Source organism: Sparus aurata, chromosome 15, assembly GCF_900880675.1.
Source record: "Sparus aurata chromosome 15, fSpaAur1.1, whole genome shotgun sequence".
In the NCBI taxonomy this organism is placed as follows: Eukaryota; Metazoa; Chordata; class Actinopteri; order Spariformes; family Sparidae; genus Sparus; species Sparus aurata.
Genome location: NC_044201.1, coordinates 701,869 through 710,278, shown reverse-complemented (window position 1 = coordinate 710,278; position 8,410 = coordinate 701,869).

Genomic DNA, 8,410 nt, shown 5'->3' with positions numbered 1-8,410 from the left:
ACACTATGGCAAGTCAGGTCACAGCACCACACTCTGGCATGTCACGTCACACCACCACAGTCTTGCATGTCACACCACCACATCACACTCTGCCATGTCACGTCACACCATCACACTCTGGCATGTCCCCTCACACCACCACATTACACTCTGGCATGTCACGTCACACCACCACAGTATGGCATGTCACACCATCACACCTCACTCTGGCATGTCACGTCACACCACCACAGTCTGGCATGTCGCGACACAACAGCACACCAGACTCTGGAATGTCACGTCACCCCACCACACTCTGGCATTTCATGTGACACCACCCCACTCTGGCATGTCACGTCACACAACCCCAGTATGTTATGTCACGTAACACCACCACACCCCACTCTGCATGTCACGTCACAACACCACAATCTGGCAATTCATGTTGCACCACCACACCCCACTCTGCCATTTCACGTCACAGGACCACAGTCTTGCATGTTACATCGCACCACCACAGTCTGCCATGTCACATCACAGCACCAAACTATGGCGTGTCGAGTCACACCACACCACCACACTCTGGCATGTCACGTCACACTACCTGACATGTCACGGCCACCACCACAGTCTGGCATATCACATCACACCACCCCACTCTGCCATGTCTCACATCACACCACCACACTCTGGAAATTCAAGTCGCACCAACACACCCCACTCTGCAATGTCACGTCACACCACCACAGCGTTGCATATTACATCGCACCACCACAGTCTGCCATGTCACATCACAGCACCACACTATAGCATGTCACGTCACACAACCACACTCTGGCATATCACGTCACAACACCCTACTCTGCCATGTCACTTCACACCACCACACTCTGCCATGTCACGTCAAACTACCACACTCTGCCATGTCACGTCACACCACCACAATCTGGCAATTCACGTCGCACCACAACACCCCACTCCGCCATGTCACGTCACACCACCACAGCGTTGCATATTACATCGCACCACCACAGTCTGCCATGTCACATCACAGCACCACACTATAGCATGTCACGTCACACAACCACACTATGGCATGTCACGTCACACCACCACACCACACTCTGGCATGTCACCTCACACCACCACAGTTTGGGTCACACCACCACACTTTGGCATGTCACATCACACCACCACACCACACTCTGGCATATCACGTCACACCACCACACTCTGTCATGTCACGTCACACCACCACACTCTTGCATGTAATGCCACACCACCACACTTTGCCATGTAATGTCACACCACCACAGTCTGGCATGTCACATCACAACAGCAAACCAGTCTTTGGCATGTCACACACACCACCACACTCTTTCATATCACGTCACACCACCCCACTCTGCCATGTCACTTCACACCACCACACTATGGTATGTCACATCACACCTCCACACCCCATTCTGCTAGTCATGTCACACCACCACACTCTGGCATGTCACGTCACACCACCACAGTCTGGCATGTCACACCATCACAACTCACTCTGGTATGTCACGTCACACCACCTGGCATGTCACGTCACACCACCACACTCTTGAATGTCATGTCACACCACCACATCCCACTCTGCCATGTCATGTCACACCACCACACTATGGCATGTCACGTCACACCACCACACCCCATTCTGCTAGTCATGTGACACCACACCACATCACACACTCTGCCATGTCACGTCACACCACCAAACCCCATTCTGCCATGTTATGTCACACCACCATACTCTGCCATGTCACGTCACACCACCACAATGTGGCATGTCACCTCACACCACTACAGTTTGGATCACACCACCCCACTCTGGCATGTCACGTCACACCACCACACCACACTCTGGCATATCACGTCACACCACCACACTCTGCCATGTCACTTCACATCACCACACTCTGGCATGTCATGTCACACCACCACAGTCTGGCATGTCTCATCACACCACCGCACTCTGGCATGTAATGCCACACCACCACACTCTGCCATGTAATGTCACACCACCACAGTCTGGCATGTCACATCACACCACCACACTCTGGCATGTAATGCCACACCACCACACTCTGCCATGTAATGTCACACCACCACAGTCTGGCAGGTCACATCACAACAGCAAACCAGTTTCTGGCATGTCACGCCCACCACCACACTCTGGCATATCACGTCACACCACCCCACTCTGCCATGTCACTTCACACCACCACACTCTGCCATGTCACGTCACACCACCACAATCTGGCAATTCACGTAGCACCACCACACCCCACTCCGCCATGTCACGTCACACCACCACAGTCTTGCATATTACATCGCACCACCACAGTCTGCCATGTCACATCACAGCACCACACTATAGCATGTCATGTCACACAACCACAATATGGCATGTCACTTCACACCACCACACCACACTCTGGCATGTCACCTCACACCACCACAGTTTGGGTAACACCACCACACTTTGGCATGTCAAATCACACCACCACACCACACTCTGGCATATCACGTCACACCACCACACTCTGTCATGTCACGTCACACCACCACAGTCTGGCATGTCACGTCACACCACCACACTCTTGCATGTAATGCCACACCACCACACTTTGCCATGTAATGTCACACCACCACAGTCTGGCATGTCACATCACAACAGCAAACCAGCCTTTGGCATGTCACACACACCTCCACACTCTTTCATATCACGTCACACCACCCCACTCTGCCATGTCACTTCACACCACCACACTATGGTATGTCACATCACACCTCCACACCCCATTCTGCTAGTCATGTCACACCACCACACTCTGGCATGTCACGTCACACCACCACAGTCTGGCATGTCACATCATCACAACTCACTCTGGTATGTCACGTCACCCCACCTGGCATGTCACTTCACACCACCACACTCTTGAATGTCATGTCACACCACCACATCCCACTCTGCCATGTCATGTCACACCACCACACACACTACACCTACTTGTTGCCCGGGTGCTTAACCTTCTCTAAAGCTTGTCAGCAGTAGGATACAGAGCTGGTGAAAAAATCATTCAAGATTACTGTGTGTGAGTTGTTCTGTTTGTGTGTGGAAAAAGAGAGAGATAGAGTCTGTGTGAGTATATGTGTGTGTAACAGAGAGAGAGAGAGAGAGTATAACAGTAAATGGTATAATTATTTTAGTATACGTTTCGGGGATTTAGGGCTCTATCTTAACGATCTGAAACACAAGTATCAAACGCAAAACGCAAGTAGCTTTGTGGGCGGATCTCAGGCGCTGTTGCTATCATGCCGGCGGGATAAATGACTCTTGCGTCTGACGCAGATCTAAAATGGGTTGGTCTGAAGTAGCTACAGTAGTCATTGGTGTGGTTTGGGCGAAAAGTGCAATAAACCAATCAGAGCGTCATCTCACATTCCCTTTAAAAGCAGGCGCGCTTGTTCCATGGCGGATTGCTATGATAATGGCGAATTTGCCAGGTGCATGCCAGGAGCGGTTCACAGCCAAGGAGACCAACGTTTTCGTCAGGGCTGTAAAAGACCGAGAAGTGGCATTGTATGGGGATGGGAGAAATCCATCCAAATCAGCTTTGGTTAAACGGGCGTGGGAGGAAATTGCCACAATTGTTTCTAAGGCTGGCATCCCCATGACATCGCACCAGGACTCGGGAGCAGTGCGCACGGGCTGAGCAGTGCGCAACGGCCAGCTGATGAGGGAGCAGCGCAAACACCAAGGTGCAGAGGATCCAGACCCACTACACGCCATGGCAGCATTGTCAGACCGGACCGTACTGTCTGGGATGCGGCAAGGTATTAATGCCCGTCTTGACCGGGTGGCGATGTTGCTGCGGCCTCTCAGGCGCATCACCTCAAGTCTCCAAACGCACCACCTGCTCCTGTTGTGCCCCTTCCTCCTCCTCCCCCAACTCCATCTCCGTCCACCCGCTCCACTAGGAGCACATCGCATATTGCCACTCCCGAACCCTCAAAGCTATGGCGGGCGCGTCGCATATCAGAGGGAAAAAGAATTAGTTATTCTGTTTAAATCTTTTCAACTTTTTTGTATGGTTTGCAAAAATGGGAACTGCTTCCTTGTAGATGGGAGAAGCAAAGTGTATGCACATTGAGCACACACTACATTATGGCCAAGCATGCGCCCTGAATGCGCATCTGAATAAGCGCCACTGACTTTAGACTAGGTTTTTTCTGGTCTGTTGCGGAATTGTTTTCTGAAACAGCAAAATAGCACCAGTGAACGTTTGCGCCGGAACACGCCTCGTCTTTTCGCTGAACCGCCCCCAGGAGCGCAAGTTCATTCCCTAATTTAAGGACGTGCGTCTGTGGAGGGAAAATTCCAATGTGCGCCGAATGCAAAATAGGAATTATACAAGCGCCAGTGTACAAAGTCAATTGCTTAGTGCACGATAGAGCCCATTGTGTTGTAAGGTGTGTGGCCTGACAGTGGCCGCTGATGGCAGTGAGGATGTTGGCTCAGGCCAGACATGGAGAGCAGGAGGATGATGTAGAAGCTGAGCAGCAGGAGGAAGATGAGGGTGAAGAGTTTGAAAATGAACTGATAGTTGAGGATGATGATGAGGAGGAGGAGGAGGTGGATAGTGATGAGGTGGATGCTGATGAGGAGGATGAGTGAGAAGATGGACATGGCCTTGGTCTTACAGTTTCTTGTTGTCTTACTCAGGTATCCTTTCTTCATGTAAAACTCCAGTCATTTTAGCGTAAAATTATCCGAATTAGGGGCAAAACCCCAGGATCGGGACATCCCTACTTTCAGGTGTTAGCAAGTTTAGGTGATTTATTAATATTGACATGAACTGTAGGTACAAAGCTTTTTTAAAACATTTTTTTTTTTAAATTCTTGATGGGGTCATTTTCAGCATCATAAATATGAATATTTTCAATATTAATATTTTATGCAGCTGATGGTGGTCTAATTGTTAGACTTTTACTCCAGCCCTCACAGTGATTGTAAATATATAATGTTGACTTTTCTCAGCATTGTATGTTGCGTTTTATGATGAACACTTATAGTCCATGGGCCATAGGCCAAAATTTGACTTTTCGGTACCACTCAAGGTGGCAAAACCTAGTAAAATTTTTTCAAATGGTACATGTCCATAGATGATATTTTGGTATGATAACCCATCCTAAGTGGTAGCTTTGTGACAGTTATCAGCACATGAAGTTAAACACCCCCTACAATAAATAGGCCTCCAGACGCAGGTGCATATCCTACTTTATGCTCAATTTTCAGAGCTTTACTCATCTTTTATGAGGGCATGTTTGGTATGTTTTAAAATGGTAGATTCATAGCTTTCATTTAAACCACGTTTTGGGCCTGTCTAAAAAATACAAAGGTCACATGGGCTCTTCAAACTGTCAACAACTATTTTTCCACAATTTTCGCCTAAACTGTAGTCTTTTTTTATAGCAGTGTAACATGTAGGAACAATACTGACACAAATAACAAACACTGAAATGCTCACAGGACTGTAACAATTCAGGAAATGTATAATCCTCCCATATTATCCTACTATGAGGGGTAATTGTGGTCCTTAAAGTGGAACATGGGCTCCAGTGAGAATTGTCAATAATTGCTTGGTATTTTCAAAGAGTATTTATTTTAGTCCATGGGCCAGACCAGATTTCGGTACCACTCAAGGTGGCAAAACCTAGTAAAATGTTTTGAAATGGTACATGTCCATAGATGATATTTTGGAATGATAATCCATCCAAAGTGGTAGTTTTGTGACAGTTATCAGCACATGAAGTTAAACACCCACTACAATAAATAGGCCTCCAGGCGCAGGTGCATATCCTACTTTCTGCTAATTTTCAGAGCTTTATTCATCTTTTATGAGGGCATGTTTGATAGCATTTTAAAGGGTAGATTCATAGCTTTCGTTTAAAGCAGGTTTTGGGCCTGCCTAAAAAATACAAAGGTCACATGGGCTCTTCAAACTGTCAACAACTATTTTTCCACATTTTTCACCTAAACTGTAGTCTTTTTATAGTAGTGTAACATGTAGGAACAAAACTGACACAAATAACAAACACTGAAATACTCACAGGACTGTAACAATTCATGAAATGTATAATCCTCCCATATTATCCTACTATGAGGGGTGATTGTGGTCCTTAAAGTGGAACATGGGCCCAGGTGAGAATTGTCAGTAATTGCTTGGTATTTTCAAAGAGTCTTTATTTAGCAGGCAGATCAGATCAGTAGATTTTTATCATCATCATCATCATCATCATCATAGTCCAGGGTCAAGGCAACTTCATCTTCAACTTCACCCTATTTTTATATATTCTATATTTGTGGGTGCCACAAGCTTCGAATTGTCATCTTAACAGTGCATGAAACAGTCTGTCATTTCACCATTATCTAAATTGTATATATAGGCACACAGCCAAGCAGAAAACAACACTGGAGCAGAAAACATCTTTGGCTATTCAAGGAAAAAAGGAGATAGGCTGAACAACTTAAAGCCTGAAACACACCAAGCCAACTGTTGGCCGTCTGAAGCTTTTTTGGAGACTCAGACGAGTTCGGGAACAAACCTGTTCGGTGTGTTCAGCTGCATTGGAAGCTTTGGGACCACGTGGACAGCGTCTGCTCAAATTCAACATGCAAAGTCTGAGAACGTTGGCTGTTGGCCATCTGAGCCATTGGTTGCGTGCTAGCTGTATGACCATTCTGATTGGCGGTGTGCTAGCGAATCAGCACAGTGTGTGGGAGGGGCGGAATTCTGTTTGCGTCACTGAACTCTATGGTGTGTGCTTTGTTTTTCTGTGCACTCCGTCCAGTAGTCAAGACAGTGTGTTTCAATGCAACTTTTCTGCCAAACGGGTCAGATGAGAGGCAACGGAGTGGTCAGATAAAGGCGGTTGGCTGTTGGTTTGAGTCTGGGTGGTGTATGGGGGCCTTAAAGTGTCTGACTACATTACTGACTCAGTTTACCGCGTCTCTGGTCCAGCGTCTTCATTGTGTCTGTCCCTAAAAGGTAATGAAAAGTCACCCACTGGGCCACCAATTGGCTGCCAGGTAGCCCCGAGCTATCCGGGGCTCACCTGCTGAAGATTGCCTCAGTTGTGTGCGGGCCTAGGCACTGTAATCCCTGGCAAAGTGAAGTGGGTCCAGCCCTGGAAAAGGCTAGACAATGCAGTTAGTGCAGCCTGTTGTCAGTCCAGCTGGAGTTTATTAGTCAGCTTCAACGTCCGCTCCCACGCAGTGTGCTCGGTCTAGTTCAGGGGGTGACGAGACAGTCTGTTGGCCAAGTAATTTAACAAAGAGGTCCACAAAAAAGGTAGTCAGTCACGGACCTTCAATAGACTCCGGGAGTCCGTTTATCCTAATGTTGTTTCTGCTGCTGCAGCTTTCAAGGTCCGCCATCTTCACCTTTAGCCTAGCGTTGCTCTTGGCTACCATCGCACACCTGTCCTCCTGTGCCTGAATCCGTTGGTCCTGTTGTTCAGCGCTAGCCTCCAGCTAGTCAATCCATTGGCCGTGCTCCGTCACCACAGCTTGTGTACAGTTCAGTTTCGCTTTCTAAAGCCGGAACAGAGTTTTGAAGTCGGAGGATAAGCTAGCCCTGTGGTCCTCCAATAAGCTAGCAATGCTAGCTACACAGTTGTTGTTGCAAGTGGTTGAGGTTGAGGTCTCTCCCTAAATGGCCTTTTTAGTGTTTTTCCTCGATTTTGACATCGTGCAAGTTTTTATTAATTTAGTGGCGTACACTGTCTTACTGTAGGCTAGTGGGGTTGATGAAAGAGTCGAGCAAAGATGCGGGGAGCACAAGATCACCCTGCCGTTCACATGCTCACCTATCCAGAAGTCCAGTTATTTTATAGTGGTCTAATGTCTTTTTAAAGTTACAAAAACACCGTCTGTACGCCTCAGGCACAAGCTCATACACACAAAGGACAGTGCTCTTTACCTTATCATGAACTGACTGACTGTACTCAACTGAACAGGCCACCTGAGTCCTTAACAGTTAATTTGCACTGTAACAAAATGGCATAACACTTTCTTCGGCCACTGCAAAGCAACTGCAATATGCTCAAATGCACTGAAATATGAGTCTATTGAGGAAGTCAATGTAACTCACTGTCCACCACTGATTGTAGCCATGAAGTATGCCCAATTGCAGTCAGGACATCAAACCAGATAAGATTTCACTACAGTCATATGTCTGAGGCTGTAACCCAGCCAATCTCTGCTATCGACATTCTCCACCAGTACTGGACTTGAAGTACTAGGGGGGCTATGGAACTGCCAGTCTGCAGTCAAGAAGGCAGACACCATTTCAACATGTCCCTCCCTGCAGACTCTCCACTTCCTGGC